This window comes from Panulirus ornatus, chromosome 8 (assembly GCF_036320965.1).
Source record: "Panulirus ornatus isolate Po-2019 chromosome 8, ASM3632096v1, whole genome shotgun sequence".
Classification (NCBI taxonomy): Eukaryota; Metazoa; Arthropoda; class Malacostraca; order Decapoda; family Palinuridae; genus Panulirus; species Panulirus ornatus.
In genome coordinates this window covers 15,608,099-15,631,698 of record NC_092231.1, presented here as the reverse complement: position 1 = coordinate 15,631,698, position 23,600 = coordinate 15,608,099, and positions in this window count along the sequence as shown.

The following is a 23,600-nucleotide window of genomic DNA, read 5'->3' as shown; positions in this document are numbered from 1 at the left end:
CTCCGTAAATAACTATGAAGAAACAATTCGAGGATCCCATTTGTTCATTATCTGATAAGAGTGGCAGCTAAACTAATGACAATGAGGGAGTCGGCATCCTCACCAAACACGTATTTTGACTCGGTGTTTACAACAGTAGAGATAACACTGAAAATCTGAACGCTAGTTTTATATGACGTTCAATAACATTAGATATCTTAAGAGATCATAAAAATAATAAAGAAAATCTTTCCCTCCCCAACAAATTACTACTGAAAGGATGAGTGACAGAAGACTTGAAAGCTTCTTCACGTTACGACAAACTTCAGAAAAATGAGATGAAATATACACCTTCAATTGCCGCACTAAGAGCGTTTCTTCCGTCGTAGGTGAACTGTTCGAAACAACAGTTAGATAAAAGGAATTCAGTCCTTTTCAGAAGTTATCAAATTGATAACCAGTTATAATCGTGGGTATCAAAATATGTGCCCCTGTTTGACGAATTTGATAGAATTCTTTCATCGTATGAACTGGAATGCCAGGATGTAGTCTGACATTGTGTACCCAGACTTTCGTGAAGTTTCGCTCAGTACGCGGCGCACACGAGACTGGTAAGTAAATTCAAAATTCATGGTACAGTTGTATGGGATATAAATCAGAACTAGCGACAATGAAGAAGGCTCACAGACGGTAAACTGCACATGGTATGAATGGGAAAGATTCTGATCGGTTCAGCGCGACAAGCGGGGTGCCACAATCTATGTGCTTGGTCTCATACTTTTTATCGTGCAATACCAGTGATCTGACGACAGGACTCACCAGCAGAACCTCGGAATGTACCAATGACTCGATCATCAGATGTTTCCCTGTCAAACCAAGTCCATTAAAGACTCGAGAAGTGATTTACTCAAACTGATGCAGCAGTGAACAAGAGACGCGGAAAATGGATTCCAACAAAGACTGTCGTAAAAGTAATGCATTTAGGCAATAGGAACACATCAATACACATCAGAAGTGGACGTAGGAGGAAAAAAAAAGGCCTTGCAATGAAGATCAGGAATGACTTAAAGCACGTAAGACAATGCCAACCCACATATACTCAAGTTACCAGAAGCTAGGCCTCATAAGTCGAGGCACTGACTTTAAGATGGATACAGTCATCTCCTTTTACAATGGCCTGGTTGATAGAACCTAATGTCGCATACCTCGTTCGGTTCTGGTCTCCAAACTTGACGAAAGAAGACGGTAAGAAGGAAGAGAAGGGCATCAAAAACTAATTCCACCGTTTATAAATGAATCTTAAAAGAGTCTCAACGACCTAATATCATTTTCTTGACAGAGTGTGCATGCTGAGGAGACTTCATGAAAGTTCTCTAAACACTGAATAATGTCGAGCATAATTTAGGAAAATTTCTTCACGTTGGACGGAGGCTCAACAACCAGACTTACGTAATGATGAGAATTTTAAAGGAGAAAAGGACGTAACGGCGATTTTGAAATCTTTCTCAAGTGGCATTGTAGAACACTGGAAAGAACTGCCTCCATTGTAAAAGTGTCATTACACTGTCATTACACTCAAACTAAGTCTAAATAAACACTTTCTTGATACCCATTATACAGTAAATAGGACAGTCTCAAGAAGGAAGAACATTTCTTCAAATTACTCTTTAAAGATCTGAAGAATTTTCTATGTTAGATTTGAGCTTCCTACCCGGAGAAGCCCAAGGAGCCTCCTACCCGGAGAGGACCTTCCAGCCTCTTTCATGGATAGGACGAGTGATCCTCCTCCCCGGAGAAGCTAGTTGGGCCTCCTTCCCGGAGAGGACGATTGAGCCTCCTTCTCGGAAAGGACCGTTGATCCTCCTCCTCGGAGAAGCCCATTAATCCTCCTTCCTGGATAGGACCATTAATCCTTCTTCCTGGAGAGGACCATTAATCCTTCTTCCTGGAGAGGACCATTAATCCTCCTTCCTGGAGAGGACCATTAATCCTCCTTCCTGGAGAGGACCATTAATCATCCTTCCTGGAGAGGACCATTAATCATCCTTCCTGGAGAGGACCATTAATCATCCTTCCTGGAGAGGACCATTAATCATCCTTCCTGGAGAGGACCATTAATCATCCTTCCTGGGGAGGCCGATTGATCTTTCCTCCCAGAGAAGCCCATTGAGCCTCCTTCCTGGAGACGCCCATTGAGCGTCCTTCCTGGAGATGACCACTGAGTCTCCTTCCTGGAGAAGCCCATTGATCCTCCTTCCCGGAAAGGCTCACCGAGTCGGACGGAGTGGGAAACCTTCCCTGTTCACGCTTTCCCATCATATGTCCATGGCAGTATCCCAGGCAATGTACTCCCTCCATACATGACATTTCTTCATGAAGTTTTCCCACGTGCTGGAAGGAGTGGTCGGTGGAGGAGGAGGGTGGGTTCTGCTTATCTTCTTTTCTCCGCCACACCCCAGCGAACATTTACAATCACGATCAACATTCACACACCCCAGTAACCACTTACATCCTCGGTCAACATCCACACGCCCACGGTAACCATTCACATCTTCAGTCAACTTTCAGAAAAGCAGTTTAAAAAAGAAAAGACGAACAAAATTCTTTGATTCATAGGTAGGGCTTTCGATTTGAAGTCCAGAGAAATCATCCTTACTCTTTAAAATTCATTGTTTCGTCCCCCTCTTGAACCCTGTGTTAAGGTTTGGTCAACCTAAGGAAAAAACAAAAGGCGTAGAGACAGAGTGGAAGGCAGCGTCGATTTACCAAGATGATTCCTGCGCTGAAAAACTAATCCTATGGGAGCCAACTATACGACTCGAATCTACCTTAGAAAAGAGAAGGTTAAGAGATGATCTAATACAAGTACTCAAAATGATCAAAAGCTATGATGATCTTGATCTTAACAGACACTCTTGACTTAATTCATGTCACTCGTTGTAATGGGTTACAAACTCGTAGCAAATGTTTTACCTCGAATGAGGCGAAGTAATTTTTTGTTCAACAGGATTGTTGACATATGGAACGATTTACCAATCAGAGTTGAAAGCTGTACTGTAGATACGTTTGAGAACAGACTTGAAGTCCACTAGTTATATCATTTGCGCCTCCTTCGTCACAATGACACTTTGCAAGTTATTCTCCTTGAATTATCAGTATTCCTTCTACCTTGTACCACGTTAATTTGTGAGTTTCTGATGTCTTTCACTATCACAAACAGCCTCGAACGGACCCAGTGGTCTGTCGCTGTTTGAATCCCTTTGTTTTCCTTTGTATATTTCTCAAAATCCAAAAAGCATTCGACAAAGTTCCCATATAATAAGTTGATGCTTAAAGTCAGTGCCTTAGGGATTACTGGTACAATAAAAAGCTGGACAGAAGCTTGGTGGCGTTATGGGAAGCAGAGAATTGCAATGAAAAGTGAATCATCACTTTGGTCATCCGTGATTCACGGGGTCCCCACGGGCCAGTGTTCAAGCCTATACAGTTCATCACTCACACCACTGACCCTCATGAACGGGCTTTACAAAGTTACTTTACGTAACTCTACGTCTGAATTTACAAATGATCCAAAGGTCGGCAACGTCATATCAACCGAAGATGATACGCTAAGATAACAAGAGGATCTAAATAAGATTCTTGAATGCTCTAGGAAATGCCAAATGCCTCTTACTGTTAATAAACATCAACTGATGCATGAGGGAAACCTTAACAAAAATCTTGGTTATGAAGTGATGGGCTAGAACGAAATAGAACAACCCTTGCGTGAGGCACATTTGGGGTGGGGGGGTCACTGTATCCAGCATATTCCAAGTCTCCCAGCAGCGTAACGAAGCTGCCAAGAAAGCAACCTGAATGTTAGGCTTCATTAACAAGAGAACTTTACACACAGGAGCAAGGATGAAGTATTCCCGCTATGCGCACAAGTCTAGTCAGACCCCCACGTCGAGTATGCTGCAGTGTGGTCAGGGGTCCGCTTCTTAAGGAAGGATATTCTCAAATTAGAAGCAGTGCAACGAACAAACTGCTAGATTTAAGTGTGTTTCCTCTAAGGTTGAGGTGGCTTCGAGGTAAGTTAATAGAGTGCTTTAAAATGCATTACGGGTTCCAACAATATCAATATAGAAAATTTTACTTTTGCACCGGTGAGAGAAAATGGAATAAAACTGACGAGGTCACTGAGTTAACCTGGAGAGGACGACATATTCACTTGCCAGTGGCATTATCGACACAAGGAATAAACTCGCACAACATAATGACCGGAGCAACACAATTACTATGTTCAAAAGTAGGTTTGATCATCAGGTTTGATCATCGCCTGTCACTCTCCACTCCCTATCAATATACGGCCATCACAGCTTCTTACCGGAAAGAATTTGTAGAGAGATAATTATAACCATCTTAAAGTCAGTTCCTCAAGCTATGAAGCCTAGCTTCTCTTAGCCTTAGCATATGTAGCTGGGCAAAGTCCTTCGTACTTTAAGTCATTCCTTGGCAATACGACCTCAGAGAATAGAGATACGACCCTTGAGCACAAAGGTACGACCTCACTGGCATGATAAGTCTAGTCTCTGATCTGAATCGTAAGAACCAGGTCATGGAACATGCTACCATACCCAATGCTGCAGTGTCGTTACCCAAAGGTCACATCGTCGGGCTCCAGGGGGTCAACATTATATGGAACTCAAAGTACAAAGAGAGACACTAAGGCAGTCTCCCTTCATCACTCCGAAAGCCTGCCTCTCACTTAAGCTACGACAGCATTGCATGAATTCAACAACGACTCTCTCTATGATCCTTCATGTAAATGATACTTGAAACTTTACGTATAAGACTATACTCAGGCATTAGTATATTTCATGAACATCACAGAGACTATACGTATTCTTGCAAAGCCTTGTAATATGTTCTGTTGGCTACTTGCTACTCTCTGAGGATAGGTTCCTTGTTCAGCACACACTTCTCTCTGCTAAGTTAATAATGACAATCACAACTCCTAAACTGGTTGTGGATAGTCACAACTGAATCACCTCTCGTGACGCAGTAGTGGGTATCAACATATCTGGCAAGATACATATTTATAATCAAGACACGTTGGATCCGTCACCCCCTCTTAGACGTACGTATCATAGCACGCACCTACAAATTCTTTACATAACTTCTCCACCCCAATGTTGATCAAAGCTTCCTATCTATCTATATATCTATATAGCCAGAGAACATCTAACCATATGAGGGCAACATATCAGCAGGATAATATATCTAGATGTACACAAAATTGTAGAGGCTTGTAACTGAACGGTCTCATGGGTGTTTTTCGAACTGTCTTTGTGTCGTTTCAGACAACGGACAATTCCACAGGCATTACCATAGCCAGTGCCGGGCTTCGCGGCAACAGGCAGACACACTGTACCACGATGTAGTCAAATAACTGAATACTCGCAAGTTCCTTTTTAACAATGACTTACATAGATACTTCCTCTTGAAACGTCTAGATCGAATGTCTCCATTTAGTTAAAATTAGTACTAGGACGTGCAGCGAGAGAATGTGGTACAGACCCACACGAATCGTATTCCGTTGTTTGATTTGGCGTCATGCACTCTGCCACGCGCCACCGCCCAGGACGCTTGTGAAACCATATGAGGGCGCTTGGAGGCACTCGTGGTGTCATCCACTCACTTCATATCACATTCTCACAACGGCTTTTAAGATTCATTTACCCCTCCTGCATGATCCTAGTGACAGTCAAGCGCATCAGGAGCCAAAGTCCCTCTCCCAACACACTTGAACATGGAGACCCATCATCATCATTACAATAGAGAGAAAGACAGACTTTGTGGCTTGAGTCTCTTATCTCCTCCTGACAACACTTCTGGCCCCGGCAAGGCTTTATGAATACCTCGTGGGTTTACCCACTTGAGCACGATGGAACGACCCGTGAGTACGACTGAACGAGCCGAGAGTACGACTGAACGACCCTTGGATAAGATGGCTTGGTCCTTTCAACCTTAACCCTCAGGTCAGAGGTCAGAGAACATCACGCCCAAGATTTAGATTCGGTTGGTACATCACAACCAAATCAAGTGTGGCGTGGAGGCTCTGCCATCACGTGTGGCTGTGTTGTTCAGACTGTGGTCATCAGGGGAGAAACATAATAAGTTACGTGACCCCAAGAGAAAAGACACAAGATAACAAATGACGATCGAGTCTTATCAGATTTTACCGCATACTTTCGTTTTAAATATAGACTAATTGGCTTTAATTAGCTTTACATCTGATACAGTTCTTTTCCTTTCGTGTTTTTTTTGTATGTACATTCGTCAAAGTTGCCAGCCAACAAGGTAGGTAGACACACACACACACACACACACATACACACACACACACACACGCACACACACACACACACACATACACACACACATACACACACACACCATCATACGCTAAGTACCCATTTATCGACCAGCCCCGAGGGAAGGGTCGACACCTGGGTTTGCGTACTGGCCGACTTTCACGCCGAGGATTCGAATCCATGCGGGTCCTACCCTGGGTCGGCTCGTGCTGGTTGACTCGTGGTCAGTAACGTCAACCACGACACCACGGAGGCCCCCGTGTGGTGTACGCTCGAGAGAGAGAGAGAGAGAGAGAGAGAGAGAGAGAGAGAGAGAGAGAGAGAGAGAGAGAGAGAGAGAGAGAGAGAGAGAGAGAGAGAATGACCATCCCTGGCACAACCCACACCGTCCCTCGCACTTCCACGTGAACTACAGTCTACGTCACTGGTTAGGCTGTGTTTACCATCCTAGTCGTCATCACATTATACAAGCCCCATCAGTCCCAAAGGTAATCCTTACCTTACCCACGACACCTCTATCCCAGACGTCACCACTTTAAACTTTTATCCCATACGTCACCAAATAAAGTCAAGTCCCACTATCCCAGACATTATTCTCTTGTATTCCCGACGTCGTCTCTATTTTAAGTAAGGCCTTTATACCCAAAAAAATCTGCCCTTTACGTGCGACATGATGTCACCACCTTGATTAACGTCCCTAAATCCCAGTCATCACCACCTTCAAATACAACAACTTTCTATCCCAGACGTCATCACCTTAAACGAAAACTTCAATCCCACACGACATCACCTTAAGCACGACCCTCCATCCCGAACGACACCGCCTTAAGTACATCTCTCTGTCCCCACACGTCACGACTTAAAAGATCAAAGGGTCGAGTACTCACAAGGCTGGTTTCTACCCCCCCGAGGCTTCGCCCTGCCTAATAGATCTATTCAGACACACGGGGAACTACTGCCCTCGTCACCATCATTAACACGGTCCATTACCAGAAGACTTTTTTGTTCGTTGTCGTACATTTCCCACAGTTTATCTTCGTCCTCGTTCGTCTCTCTTTCTCATTCCCTCCATTTCTTCTCGTCCGTTCTCATATGGACTTAAAGCTTCACATTCATAGTACCTTTTCTGAAGGATTCTTTCATTTTTTCCTCTTTATGATTATAGTTCATATTTACCTTTCATCCCCCGAGCACGACGGCATAACCCTTGAGAACGACGGTATGACCCTTGAGCACGACGGTATGACCCTTGAGCACGACGGTATGACCCTTGACCACGACGGTATGACCCTTGACCACGACGGTATGACCCTTGAGCATGACGGTATGGCCCTTGAGCACGACGGTATGACCCTTGACCACGACGGTATGACCCTTAAGCACGACGGTATGACCCTTGAGCACGACGTAGGGACGCATAAGCACGACGGTATGCGACGGTAACAATGGTTGAGGATGTCACATAGCATTTTCTCGGTGATCCCTGGCGTGACTAACTCTCAATGTTTACAACGCAGAGTGTTCGTCTACGCTGTGTTGAAGGCTTGGTCTCTGTCTCTTTGTGCAACCTCGCATTTTACTCTTAGGCCTTTGCCAACTGCGATTTTCTCCTGCATCGATAGCAAAAGCCATATTGATCCTTGTTACAGCGGCTGCTGTTCACTCGATGCCATTTTACACTAAAGAAAATTATCTCCTGAAAATCTTCCCATTGTGTGCTTGGTTCAATATCTGGTATTCCTGGTTTAGGTAGTATTCTTGTCCTGGCTTCCTTACATTCTTCTGTAGATCCTGAGATGGTGGTGAAGGCATTTTTGTGTAACCTACTGATTTGTTTATATCTATCAGCTCTTTCCTGGGGCTACGTTCTTGGTTTCTAGATTGGTTCATCTTAGTTCTAACACGTCAGTTTTCATTGAAAGGAAGCAGTTAAAAAAAAAAAAGGTGGCGCTAGTTACGAACACAAGTCCATATCAAGGCTGGGCCTTGATCGAAATATAAAAAGGTTAATGAAGGACAAGAAATATGAGACGAAGAAAAATAATTAAGAATCTTCGAGAAGTTAAAAATCTGTCTTTTGAAAGGGGCCAGGTCGTAGTCATCAGGAAAGAGTTTGAGGTCTAAGGAAAGAAAAAGTTATCAAAACGGCCCACCCTTGACTTTCCAAAGGCCGCAGAATAATCATAAGGCGCAGCAGATTGGAGAGTATTGCACTGCCCAGCTAGCTGTAGGGGTACACAGGCAGCCAGCTCTCTCAAGCTATAAAAAAAGAAATAAAAGTATTACCGAGAGGAAAGGCAAATTGAACTTTCAACTTTGCGGCGTAGGGCAAGTGAGTCAAGATTTGAAGATGGCATGGGAGACCTGAGAAGCGAGACAGCTTCCGACTCAACTCTATCAAGTAAGGATGCAGAGCTACAACCACCCCAGACGTGGGAGCAGTACTCCACACAAGGACGGATCAATCCCTTGTATAAATGAAGCAACTTTTTGGGAAGAAAAATCGACATCTAAACAGGATTCACAGTTTCTTTAAGAGGTAATCTTAGCTATATCCGTATTGTGAGGCTTCCACGACTGTGTGGATATTACAGTAATATCAAATATGTTCACAGAGTCAAGAGGTGGTATTACAGAACTGTCGTAGGAGAGAGGAAAGTTGTGAGGAATTTTCAATGGAGAGACGGGAGGAAACTGGGTCTTGGAGGCATTAAACGTAACCAGATTCCATCTGCCCCAGTGAGATATCCTATCCAAGTTTGAGTTTAATGAGGAAGTTGTGTCGAAACGAGATGCAGATCGAATGAGGGAAGAATGAGCAGTATTGAAGGATATGGAGGAATGCAGTGTTGAGTTGTCAGCGTGTGAGTGAATTTGGTTATTTGTAGAAGTAAAAAAATCGTTAACAAAAAGAAGAAAAAGTGCAAGACGCAGGAGATATCCTTGTAGGACACCGATGTTGATGGAAGAAGAGGGAAAGGCTTATCCATCAACAACCATGGAGATATATCAGCCAGAAAGGAAGCTAGATATGAGGGAGCAAAGCGAAGGAGGGAAGCCAAAAGAGAGTATCTTAGAGATGAGACCCCAAACTAGGGTCTTGTGTGTGATGGTTCTTCCCTGTTTTGAGTCAATCGGTCAATAATTACTTGCCATAGACTTGGTTATAGCCCCCATTCTTTCAGGTGTAATCCTGAATACAGATATCCAAGTGTTGATGTATCCGATCTCCATTCTTTCGTCCTCAACGATCATTTTATTGTCGTCTCACATGTTTGCTCATGCCACATGGATCTGTCAGTAGACATAAAAATCTCGTCAGAATGCTTGTGGTTCCTTGTATTTTTTGTACAGAAGCGTTGATCGTCTCTTTCCTGTACTTGTTGTGTTCTATTCTCTCCTCCTCTATTAACGTCAGTACGAGATCTTTATATATATTGTTGGCATAGGTCATAAGGTCCATGCTGTCATAGGTTAGTATGTTGGTGAAGCAGCGTTTGATTATTACAACTTTCCGGATGTAGGTTTTGTATCTGGTGGCGGATATCGCTATTAGCTGCCTGAGGTTCTCCTCTAGTTTCATCCTATGTTTCTAATGCCTTGTCTATTTCTTCAACATTCTTTTCCTCTGGGTCTTTATTGGGAGATCATCGTCTACCATTTCTCTATGCTTGTTCCAGTTTGCTTTATAGATTGCCAACCATCGTAATCCAAGGATGAGGATTTGTACGGCCGATACAGCGAAGATATAATCGGTGCAAGTTGGGTTGTCACACCACTTGGTGTGGATGTTATGGTGCGAGTTCTGCCAGTTCAAATATTCATCCTGGTCGAAGTTACAGCTGAGGGGCCTAAAGATGTTGAAAGGTTCGGCCTCAGGTGTTGGATACCTTGGTAATTCAAAAGTCTCGGTACATCTCTGGTTATGTGATCTCTGTCAGGTGTACACTCCCTTCCCTCCTCTCCTGATGCACGAGTCTCAACTGGTTGGCTGGTCCAATGGTGAAGCTAGAGTTTTGACACTCGCGGGCAGTACTGCGTCTGGTTGATGCTCTGCTGCCGTACTCCTGGTGCATCATTCTCGTACAGCGCGTCAGCTTGCGTTGATAGGAACCCGGAGTCATTCTCTCCCCTGTCATGGTAAATGCTATTTTGGCGGCTACGCTGATCGCATTTCCCAGTTTTCTGTAGAGAGATTTCCAGCAACGAATTATTTGACGACCCGAGAGCATCAGGTTGGTTAGGATGGGTTTTGTTAACATTAACCTGATCCTGTGGCTTTTGTTTTCAGCTCTGCTTTTTTTCCCCTGGTCTTACATGTGAGCAGCCGTGGTTCGATTTTAACACTTCGCAGTCTGCTCATCTGTGGCAATTAGCTTTGCAGCCTTTCCACGTGTGGCTGAGCTCAGCCAGACCACAGTGACCAGACCTTGTAATCTCTGCGTTCAGTGATGGTCTTCTGCGCTGCGTTCTCCCGCAGTACAACACCAGTAGCCTGTTGAGTGACAATCTTATTCTCACTGTGTCCGAGGGATGTCACTATGCAGATGGCATACTTGCTGATTATTGCATCGGCAGGCCTTTGTGTGTGTATCTACCGAGTCGAACTGGATCTTGTGTGTGTGTGTGTGTGTGTGTGTGTGTGTGTGATGCCGGGAATGTGAATGTATCCGTAATGGCTATTTTTGATGTGTTCTGAATAACAATCCTGTACAGGACCGATGTTCTTCATACTGATGATGGATCGACGACAATCTTTTTTTGTGCCTGGTGGACACTGCTGTTCTAAATATGATTTCTGTACTTTTTGAAGGGTTTCAGCCTGAGTACACTCTTGGATCTGCCATGAGCGTTGCTTAGGATCAAACCGTATATCATGTTGCCAATTAGGATCTCTACCATCTCCGGAATTCTGTATTCATTGTTGGTGTTTCCCTTATACCTGTGCTTCACTGTAACACTCCTGATATCTCATAATGGGAAGTGAAGCGTGCCAATTGTGGCACAAAGGACGCCTAAGGAAGCAAGTGTCGGAAGAGGAATGGCCGGATTGTGCCACAACGTTCTGTTCTGATTTAGGTCTCGCTCTCATAGTTTACATCTCAGTCACAGTTCACTTCACAGCACCCCAGTATACCTCACAGTGACACAGTTTACTTCACAATGCCGGTTTACTTACTTCACAATGCCACAGTTTACTTCACAGCGTCACAGTTTAGTTTACAGTCCACATTTTACTTCATAGTGTCACAGTTTACTTCACAGCACTTATGATATACTTCACTGTGTCACAGTTTACTTCTCAGTGGCAAAGTTTGTCTGTCACAATTTCCTTTCTAGTGCCCGTCTATCCTTTAGATACAATAACTTTTATCATCAGTGTTACAGTTTCCACTCTCAGTATCACACTGTACCTTCTTAGTGCCATCTTCCCATCTACCAGCCACCCAGCTCCTCGTTCACCCACAGACTAAATGATCAAAACTGGTGAATTCTGCTCCCGCTACGGAGGCGCTAAGACAACACATACAGGGACTTGTGGTTCAACCACAGATAACCTGAGGCAAAGATGGATTCAGAGTGGCACCTTGATGCATAAAAAAAGACAAATGTACATTACATTAACCCCCAGCTCTCACTGGTACAACCTGTTACCTGATTCCTGTGGTATCATGAGATGAAAGAATTACTTGTGTGTGGATAGTTGGTAATACTGGTATGTAAGCAGGTGGTAATACTAGTCTGAATGCAGTTGGTAGTATTTCTTTTTATGTTGGAGGCTCCAGCCTGGGACAAAAGTCCACATCAAGGCCAGGTCTTACTTAAGATATAGGAGAGAATTATGAAACGGAAAAATAAAAGACAAGGGAAAATATCTACAAATTTAGTTGGAAGTGAAAGACCTGTCTTTTGAAATGTGCCAGGTCATAGTTACTGGGAAAGACACGAGATGGGAGAGAGTTCCAAAGTTTCGACGTGTAAGGAAAGAAGCAGGTGTTATAACGGCCCACCCTTGAGTTGCTGATGGCCACACAATAATCATGTGACAAAGCAGCTTACCGAGTATGGAGTGGTCTAGCTAGTGGTGGGGGCACACAAGCAGCCAGCTCTCGGGAGCAAAAACCAAAGTAATATCTATAGAAGAGGGGAAAGTGAACCAACATTGTGGCGTAGGGCAAGGGGGTCAAGCTTGGAAGTTAGCCTGGGGCAGTATACAAGGCGGATCACTTTCGACTCAACTCTGTCAAGTAAGGATGCAGAGCTAGAACCAACCTAAATGTGAGGGCAGCACTCCATACAAGGACGAATCAATCCTCTGTAAAAACGGAGCAACAGCTCAGAAAGGAAGTTTCGTCATGTAAACAGGACACCCAGTTCCTTAGAGGCAGACTTAGCTATTCCTGTAATGTGAGGTTTCCAAGAAAGAGTGGGTGTTACAGTAATACCAAGTACGTTTATCGAGTCAAGAGGTGGAATTACAGAACAGGCAAAGGAGAGACGGAGAGTCATGAGGAGTTTCCAATAGAGAGATGGGTAGAAATAAGTTGATAATAGTGGTATGCACGGTACCCCATGAAGTCTTCCATGCATGATGTACTGTGAGGTGGACGTGTCTCCCTTATAAAGGTGTGAGTGCTCTATAAAGATGTGAATCTCTTGGATACCTACAGGGGAAAAAAAAATTCCCCAAAGCGTGATAAAGCGGATAGTTAACAGTTATAAAGGCGTGAATACTATATGAGTATGTGAGTATCTTATAAAGGTGTGAATACTATATGAGTATGTGAGTATCTTATAAAGGTGTGAATACTATATGAGTATGTGAGTATCTTATAAAGGTGTGAATACTATATGAGTATGTGAGTATCTTATAAAGGCGTGAATACTATATGAGTATGTGAGTATCTTATAAAGGCGTGAATACTATATGAGTATGTGAGTATCTTATAAAGGTGTGAATACTATATGAGTATGTGAGTATCTTATAAAGGTGTGAATACTATATGAGTATGTGAGTATCTTATAAAGGCGTGAATACTATATGAGTATGTGAGTATCTTATAAAGGTGTGAATACTCTATAAAGTTTTGAGTAACTCATCGATCTATGATGACCTATTAAGCTGTGAGTATTCTTTATTGGTATGATTAGTCAACACGTTTAAGATGGTGAATGTTTTATATATAAAGATGAAGATTTTAAAAAAGAAAAAGAAGAATAATACTTTATAGAGATGGATGTAATTCATATATGTGTGATTCCTTTATACAGTTGTGAATACTTTATATAGAGGTGGATGCTCTCTACGTGGTGGAGGGAAGGGGGTGATATGGAGGTGAGGGGGGTTATTTTGTGAACATGTGATTGCTTTTGAATGTGAGAATACTTTATAAAGGTTTGGTTACTGAAGACAGGCTGAAGTATTTTGTGCGTGTATGAATGGCTTATAAACGTGTGAATACTTTGTGAATATGTGATCAGCTTTTAAGGGAAAATAGAGCACAGAGGTGTTCTTGCTTCAAACTGGTGTGGACGATATAAAGTGTGAACACTTCACAAAAGGGGTGAAAACTTGATATAGGGGTAGGTACTCGTACAAGTGTATATGCTTCATAAAAGGTCGAATCCTTGAAATGGGGGCGAGTAATTTGTAGTACTGCGAATACCTTATTCTTTATAAAGGTATTGACGCCTTTTCAATGAATGACTTTACTGAGCTAGGAAAGCTTTATGCCTAATGTAAATATCTTACAAAGGTGTGAACACTTGGTGAAAGAGTCGAACACCTTAAGGGACCCGTGAGCACTTAATGAATACGTGATGGTTCACGTGGAACAAATGATTCTTGGTCTCTCTCTCTCTCTCTCTCTCTCTCTCTCTCTCTCTCTCTCTCTCTCTCTCTCTCTCTCTCTCTCTCCCTGCTTCACTCCGGCATTCTGCCCACACTCGCCCGGCTCCCATTCCCACTGTCCTGCGACTTTCACAATCTACGCACATAACACTCGCTTGTTATGTCCCCCTTGAATCACAATGCGCTCCTGCACACGTGATGACGGCATCCACCCATCCCCCTCTCCCAACACATCCCCGAACTCTCTCTCTCTCTCTCTCTCTCTCTCTCTCTCTCTCTCTCTCTCTCTCTCTCTCTCTCTCTCTCTCTCTCTCTCTCTCCCCCTCTGTCGTCACGCTGTCTCTTTTTCAGTTAACGTTTGATAAATCGCCCCAGGCATAACTCAATGAAGAGTGGCGTACACTTCTACACAGATGAAGATTAACGAAGTTGTTCACACACACACACACACACACACACACACACACACACACACACACACACACACACACACACACATACACATATATGTATATGAAGGTAATAAAGGTGAAATCCCCTTAGTAAGTTATTACCTTTCTCGACCCGCATTGCCTCCTCCTTCCTCTACCCACATTTATGTGGTCAGAATCGTACCTCTAACATTGAAAGCATCGTGAAGCTATCACCTCCATGTCGACTGCCGTCAAGGGTGACAGAGGCATATGAGAATGTAGGAAAAAGGGATTGTTAATGCCATGCGTAACTTCGTCATGACTCCTGTGTGTATGACTGGACGAGCAATGAATCATTATCAATCCCAGATCATTCGTAAGCATCTTATGCCTTTCATAATGATGGGACGCAGGACACTATCTTCTATAGCTGGCTTCACGCAAAATGAAACAAAAAAAAAAGCTTATCTAGAAATATGACAAGCCATTTTCCATTAAACCTCACAAAAAAGGCTTATCTAGAAATATGACAAGCCATTTTCCATTAAACCTCACAGAAAAGGCTTATCTAAAGATATGACAATCCATTTTCCATTAAACCTCACAAAAAAGGCTTATCTAGAAATATGACAAGCCATTTTCCATTAAACCTCACAAAAAAGGCTTATCTAGAAATATGACAAGCCATTTTCCATTAAACCTCACAGAAAAGGCTTATTTAGAAATATGACAAGCCATTTTCCATTAAACCTCACAGAAAAGGCTTATTTAGAAATATGACAAGACATTTTCCATTAAACCTCACAGAAAAGGCTTATCTACAAATATGACAAGACATATTCCCTTAAACCTCACAAAAAAGGCTTATCTAGAAATATGACAAGCCATTTTTTCCCTCAAACCTCAGATAAATAAGCCCCATCTAGAAATATTACTAGACATTTTCCCCTTAAAGCCTAGATTATGTCGTCAGATTCGCCAGGTCTCACCATACTAGAAGCTGAGGTTACCCTTTGCTGGACAGAAGACCAGGACGCGACGCCAACCAAAGTCGAAGTCCTTAAGCCTTTCCACGAGTTACTTATCTTGCAGATCACACTCCCACAATGCCCACAGGAAAACGACGAAGATGAACAACCTTCGACTAGGATATTCGCGTCCGAGGCGCGAAAGGAGGTCAGGTTGGACTGCCTTTTACGGACCCGTTTGTGGACGAGGATCCTGCTCGTCGACGGTAGACGAAGAGATGTTCTCGTACGCGTGGCCTCGCATTCATAAACATGACAGACGAGCCGAGTATATCCGGAGGGTAACTGTCTAGTTTACCCACGTCTAATTCATCGTGTGACTCACTTTCCCGGGTGTTGCCGCCGCCCCCTCAAAGACCTGAGTATTTGGGGCTTATCATGTCCCACATGTGAGTCATCTATGTTCCTTTCTTTCTTGAGGTTAGTTTTAGCGTATCATATATATGTCAACCTCTCTGTGCAAAATGAGAATAAAAAGGATATACAGCTAGCTACATTAGACGAACTTTAAGGCTGGAAACAGTATATGTCACAATTACGCTATAAACGTCATGCAACAATGAGTTTAACAGACATAATAACCTCTCAGGTACAAAGATCCGCCACACACTAGACTATTTTTCTTTTTCTTTTTGTCTTTTTTGTTCAGAAACGTTATACTTAATCATTTAAGGGAAATAAGGTCAATATCCATCTTGAAATCTGACTCTATAGTCGAATGCCTCTTCCATCGCACTCTCGATCAAAGTATCGTTATGTAATACAATATAGATTTTTTTTGTGTGTTATCTTGCGTTCTTACCCACTCCTAACTTCCTCAACAGACGACTTACACTGGCGGCTTATCTGAACTAACTTTCACTGCCGTATTTTCTTTACCCTCAACTATTCACAGCCATTGAATTGAAGTACGATAAGGAAATCAAGGTATGTATGACCCCACTGGTTGTAAAGTTCCCTCTTCCCTATAACACTGTGATATTGTAGATGTAAGTGTAAGTGTTGCGAACAGATGCTAAACATACAGACAGAAGTCCTACTGAGTTAAAGCTGTACTGTGCTACTTCTTCGTATGTCCCTATGCGAGTCTACTGGTTCAAAGAACCAAGCTAATTAAATACACGTGCGTTCACCAGTACAACAATCATTAATATATCTTTATTCATTTCGTAGTCATCATGCCATTTTCATTGAACCTCTACGCATAATATGTAATATTCTTACCCGTCTGTATGACACTTGTCTCGAGGTATGAGACAAGAATTTATGGGTGTATTATATCGCGTTTATCTAAATCACGGAACATCATGTTATGGTATGATAACCCAAGTCTGCTCCCAAGTTATGTAGCGAACTGCATTACGTTGGTCGTCAGGATCTTGGTGCGCTGGTGACCTTATGGAACACTGTGTGCCATACGGGAATATTGCCTTGCCGAATTACTCACTTCTTCTGCCAGAACTTTCCCTCCTCTTAAGTCATGGTTCGATCCCTCTTGCTCTGATGTCTGACGCATCAGAAACAACCTCACTGGACCATGAAACTACCCTCCTCTTAACCCTGAATTCCACTCGAATCTAAATTTTCTAAGAATCACCACAAAGCTGTCATTTCTGAAGTCAACCAGAACCTCGTGGAAAACAAAGTCGGCAAATTTGAATTCTACTAAAAAAAAAAATCGAAAACAACTGCAATAACTTGTGTAATTCAACCGTTCCCTCCTCCCTCTCTGACAACCGTCCCTCCTCCCTCTCTGACACCCGTCCCTCCTCCCTCTCCGACCCTGTCAATCTATGGCCAACCCTTCAGCTGACAAAACCACTCTTTTCGGTACATCATTTTTCTCTAACTCTCCTTTGGATAATTCTGTGTTTAACTTACTTCCCACTGAACCAATGGCTCGTATTATCTTCCTCGCGTAGGGCAAGGTATATATATGGCCAAGTTGGAGCACATCCTCAAGCCCACAGGGGCTAACTCTGACCCTTGATCACCTATTTCGTTTCTGTCTTAAACCGTAAACATCTCCTCCTCCTTCTTGGATCATGGCTTGATACAGTCCAATCCTGGGAAAGGTGGCCTTTCCCGCGCATTCTAGACATCGCTCCGCTGCTCTCACTTCTGCTGTTTCCAAAGTCTTTGAAGCCTCTGCTTGACTCACTTCCTCAAACACACTGAATCCCATTCCCCTCTCTCTCGTCCCCTATATCGGTGATCTCTCCTATGTGACTCACCTCTCATGCTCCGTTCCCCCCAAAAAATCTGATGAATCTGTATCATCACGGACCGCCTGCCTCCCTATCCTTACAACGGGAGGTCCGCCTAGGTAAGACGCCCGTTAATCAACGACCTTCTGTAATCCTCCAACGGCCCACCGTGAAGAACTTTGCGACCACTCGTACAGAGTTAGCGTATGAGCGCGAACGACTCCCTGCTTTCCCTCATACAGACCCGGGCATCGCTCTATCCAGTCAGTCACGCAGGCAGTTCCTGGCTCTCAAACGCACATGTGCACAAACTGTGCCGGAGTATAAATCTCCCTTCTCCAACAAGAGCTCCTCCTCCATCACCAACGTGGGACCTTTATCTCACCACCAGTGCACCTGCACCACGACCAGCATCATGCCTCTGAGCTACGCTACTTTATACTCATCAGTAGCCATTGGTGTGCTCCTCGTGTTTCTATACACCCTCACAGCCTATCACCATTAGGTAAGAAACTGGACCTGATCGCCCCATGAAACTGGAGATCCACCGGGGTGTCGCGCAGAGGTCAGACTTCGTCTACCACAGATATGATCATCACTGGTGTGCTGCAGGGCAAGGCTCCCCTCTCTGTAGCCCGACAGCACGGGACTTGTGGCTTGGCCATGCAGAAGTAGTCCTCACCATCAACCAGATAGCTGGCGACGCAGCAAGGTAAGGCATAGTTAGATCACAGCAAACGTCCTGAAAGACGCCAGTACCAACATCCTGAAAGAACCGACCAGAAATCTGCGCAGGAGACGTCTCCTTGCAGACATCATCAGTATGGACACCAGGGCCGCGTTGCCACTCCTCTACGCGCAGAGACCTTGGCAAACGTCCCACGGGTTGTGATCCCCAGACAGGCTGTGCATACTCCTCATACATGTGCCGATGCATAACCAGAGGCCACTTGTCACCGTTCCTCTTGCCACTCTACCGCCCGACCTCGCTGCCATGGTCGATCTACTCGACCAGATTCGCACAAGTTAGTCCCTCACCACTCGCCAACCTTGATCCTTGATGACCCTGTTGTGGTGTAGTGGTTAGCATTGCTGACCATGAGTTACTCACGTGCCTATCCGAGTTCGAATATCCGAATATCTAATGCATTTGGGAGTTAATGTTTTTTTCTATCATTGAATCCTCTCTTATCAACGTTAACAGTACAATAAACATGAATGAATAAATGTGTAAATCAGACATCACCTTCATGAAATCTCTGTCGAAATGAGACTAAATCAAGAGAGCAGCAGCTAACGAGACGTCGTCTGCCAGATAGAGGAATCTTTACCGTCCTGGTAAACGTTTATACATGTTTCTCAGATCAGCTGTTTCCTCGGTACCTCAGTTGTGGTGCGAGCTGGTGGTGTATATATTCTCTTCTTCATATCGACTCTGTGTCCATGAAAATTACTTGAAATACAGTCGAAAAATTATAGTTTCTGTGTTTGTCTTTCCAGGGAGTTTACTTATATATATGAATGAGTGAGGAAAGATTGACCAAGAGGATATATGTGTCGGAGGTGGAGGGAACGAGGAGAAGAGGGAGACCAAATTGGAGGTGGAAAGATGGAGTGAAAAGGATTTTGTGTGATCGGGGCCTGAGCATGCAGGAGGGTGAAAGGAGGGCAAGGAATAGAGTGAATTGGAGCGATGTGGTATACAGGGGTTGACGTGCTGTCAGTGGATTGAATCAAGGCATGTGAAGCGTCCGGGGTAAACCATGGAAAGCTGTGTAGGTATGTATATTTGCGTGTGTGGACGTATGTATGTACATGTGTATGGGGGGGGGTTGGGCCATTTCTTTCGTCTGTTTCCTTGCGCTACCTCGCAAACGCGGGAGACAGCGACGAGGTATAAAAAAAAAAAAAAAAAAAAAAAAAAAAAAAATATATATATATATATATATATATATATATATATATATATATATATATATATATATATATATATATATATATATATATATATATAAGGCGTGTTTGTGTATACACATGTAGCATATATGAGTTGGCCATGAGCAGGGCATTCACATAACCAAGCCGCACCAGGTGCCATGAATAGAATAACACAGCTCACCACCGCCGGCGCAACCCGATATGAATGCGGTCGGCCGCCAGGCCAGCCAGACCAGCCAGGCCAGGCCCCCTCGCGCCGCCCTCGGTCGTCTGTAGCGGTGGTGAGGTTCCCAGCTGCTGGGCGCCCTCCGAGTTGCACAAGCGTCCCGTGATGCCACGAGCTTATGACTGGTCCTCCTGACATGGTAGAGTGGAAGGTGCGAGTGTCCCAACATCTTTGACTGTTGGTAGGCGAAATGTGTCTCACTCCACTGAGGTCCGAGCTATGTAAATTTCCAACTCAAGAAGTGATGTATTAGTTATCAAGAAGGAACAGTTCTCTCTCTCTCTCTCTCTCTCTCTCTCTCTCTCTCTCTCTTCTTTACGTAAAGAAGGGCATAATCTTTACACGAAGATGAAGCTCTTTTACCTGCCCCGAGTACATATCTTATAATGACGGACGTTTCTTCTACGTCAAATTGTCAAAATCCCTGACGAGGGACATGATCAGAACACGTGGACATAATCCATGGAGTAAGTTCCATTTGGATGACTTGTATGTGTTAATATTACTTTAACTGTGAACTACATATGCTAATTTGTCATAAAACTAGATGGTTGCTCTGTTTTACACACAGAAATAACACGGTGGAAGACCAATGTAACTAGACCTACCAGGTTTGGTTCCAAAGCTCTTCTTCGCTTCAGGCTTGCCTCCATGGTCAGTGTTGCTGACCATGGACGCCATATGGTAAACATGTTTACCAAATCGCGTCCTAGCTTCCGTCTCTTCGATGTATACCAACTGACTGTTATATTTCTCTCTTGTGTTTCCCCTGATGATGTGATTATTACACGAAAGTGCACTTGGGAACTTATCGTGTTCCATTTTCCCCGTGGACTCAGGAATATCTTGATCACGCGCAAAATTGTGATCCTCTCTCTCTCTCTCTCTCTCTCTCTCTCTCTATATATATATATATATATATATATATATATATATATATATATATATATATATATATATATATATATATATATATATATATATATTATTATTATTATATGACAAGCTAGAGACTGAGTGTGAACGAATGGGGCCTTTGTTGTCTTTTCCTAGCGCTACCTCTCACACATGAGGGGGGAGGGGGTTGTTATTCCATGTGTGGCGAGGTGGCGATAGGGATGAATAAAGGCAGACAGTATGAATTATGTATATATGTATATACATGTGTATATATGTCTGTGTGTGAATATATATGTGTACACTGAGATGTATAGGTAGGTATGTATATTTGCGTGTGTGGACGTGTATGTATATACATGTGTATGTGGGTGGGCTGGGCCATTTCTTTCGTCTGTTTCCTTGCGCTACCTCGCTAACGCGGGAGACAGCGACAAAGCAAAATAGATAAATAATAAATGAACAAATAAATAAATATATATATATATATATATATATATATATATATATATATATATATATATATATATATATATATCTTTTTTCTTTCATACTATTCGCCATTTCCTACATTAGCAAGGTAGCGTTAGGAACAGAGGACTGGGCCTTTGAGGGAATATCCTCACCTGGCCCCCTTCTCTATTCCTTCTTTTGGAAAATTAAAAAAAAAACGAGAGGGGAAGATTTCCAGCCACCCGCTCCATATATATATATATATATATATATATATATATATATATATATATATATATATATATATATATATATATATATATATATATATATCTTCCCCTCTCGTTTTTTTTTTAATTTTCCAAAAGAAGGAACAGAGAAGGGGGCCAGGTGAGGATATTCCCTCAAAGGCCCAGTCCTCTGTTCCTAACGCTACCTTGCTAATGCAGGAAATGGCGAATAGTATGAAAGAAAAAAGATATATATATATATATATATATATATATATATATATATATATATATATATATATATATATATATATATATATATATATTCTTCCCTTCATACTTGATCGCCAGGCCCAGCAACGCCAGACTTCCGGCACTTGGCAGAAAAATGCCGCCGGCAAGAGCCGTTGACGGAAGGTACTTTTGCCCACGTTCTTGTTTTTCACGTTAGCTGAGACGGTACGGGCAGTTGCGGCCCTAATCAAGGCCATCCCATTAACGATATATATACTAGCCTGAGCCAGGTATCCATTAGGTTGGATGAACAGCTGTGTTGATTGCAGACTGACTGCAATAACCGGGATCCGAACCTAATGCGCTCGACCCTGGGCGGCCCGTGAATGCGTCCCAGTCAGGAACGGTAACCGATACACCACTATGTGTTACGCGTCTGACTGCCGTGTCCTCACTGATTGTGGCGCTGTTGTTCTTAGCGTCATCCTGTACTCAGCTGGAGGACTTCGCTGTGCCGTACTTCTCGACATGACTTCCTTCGCCGGTGGCAGTTCCTCCGTCCCCCCCTCATCTTCGGCCGGACGCCTCATACGTTGACACACACACGGGTCCCCCTTTAGCAGGAGTTACGGTGGTGTCACGGCTGAGGCTGAACAACCCACGACAGAGTGGGTCATCCAGGGAGGCATCAATGACCTCCCCGTGGCCGCGAGAAATACAAAGCTACGGTGATCCTCCACGTCCATCCTAGCGACGTCTCTCCTACGTCGCTGTCCACGCTCCACTTATACCAGCGCCGTTCACCCACACCTTAACGGAATTTATCGATATTGCCGAGTCAGCATCGGCCACTTCCACCGTCAAACACTCCATCACGCGCCACGTCAACACCAATGGCCTCCTCCATTTACCAAATACCACGACGCCTTCTTCCTGAGCACGTGATGGCGGTCGCTAAGGCAGAATTCAGGCGGGAGAAATCACGTGCGGTAAAAATGAAAGACTTAGACGTCAAAGAAAATGTCGGTAACAAATCGTATATCGATAATAACAGGAAAAAAAAGAAAAAAAATCCTTATACAACTTTGTAATTACGTTAGAAGCAGGAGAGTCATTACTCAGTCGACTGGTCCATTAATCACGGGAAACATCGACTAGGTTCAACACAAGGAAGCCAAGGCAAAGAAAGATCTTATAATGACTTTATTTTCGTTATTTGTTTACCACAGAAGAAAGCCCATGATGACCCCCGCTCCAGTCCTAATGTTGGCAGTGGAGAGCATTCTTAAACCTGACTGGAAGTAATGCTATCGGCATTTATTGGACTTATTAAAAAAAAAAAAGTAGAGAAAACGGTAGGCCTAGATGGAGTTTTTTTTGAAGGACAATGATAGGAGCGAAAAATGAGTCGGTCTACTCTCTTCACTGCTCTTTTCAGTGGATTAGTTGATGCAGGTGCAGCCGAAGAAGACTGGCAGTTTGCCAGTGTGACACCGGTATTCATAAGAAAGGTCACAAGTCACTGCGCCCGGAAATTATCGCCCAATTAGCTTAACGTTTGTAGTTGGTAAACTTACGGGAACCAAGAAGTCGAAACACCGTTTGACGAACGACTTTCATCATGGTCTTCGACGAAATCGCTCATGTCTGACAGTTTTTCATGATTTCTTTTTTTATAATATGATCAACATGTATGATGAAAGGTAAGCGGCTGATACCATCTATTGAGATTTTAAAGAGAGTTGTCCATAAAGGCCCACGTCGAAGATTACCAACAAGAGCTGTCA